Genomic DNA, 311 nt, shown 5'->3' with positions numbered 1-311 from the left:
CAGAGGAAATGCGGTGATTGTAGTTGGTATCTGAATGTTATTGTCTTTTTTTTTTTATAGAATTATACTTAATTTGTAATATATATATTTTTTTATCATTTTAATAATACCCTAACCTTTTTCTGCATCACCGATTTATACACGGAATAACAACAGAATTCGGCCATTGATATATCGACCGTATTTCGCCTCTCGTTTGATGTCGCAGAAATTACGGCTGAGACGCTGATTATTCCGGCTGATGTCGGCTGAGTGGGACATCGCGCTGACGTCGGCGGCACACGAGGGGCTGTGGCAGATTTTGCTCTCGC

Source organism: Penaeus monodon, chromosome 29 (genome assembly GCF_015228065.2).
Source record: "Penaeus monodon isolate SGIC_2016 chromosome 29, NSTDA_Pmon_1, whole genome shotgun sequence".
Lineage (NCBI taxonomy): Eukaryota > Metazoa > Arthropoda > Malacostraca > Decapoda > Penaeidae > Penaeus > Penaeus monodon.
The sequence above is the reverse complement of the archived record's forward strand: the minus strand, read 5'-3'. Positions refer to the sequence as shown.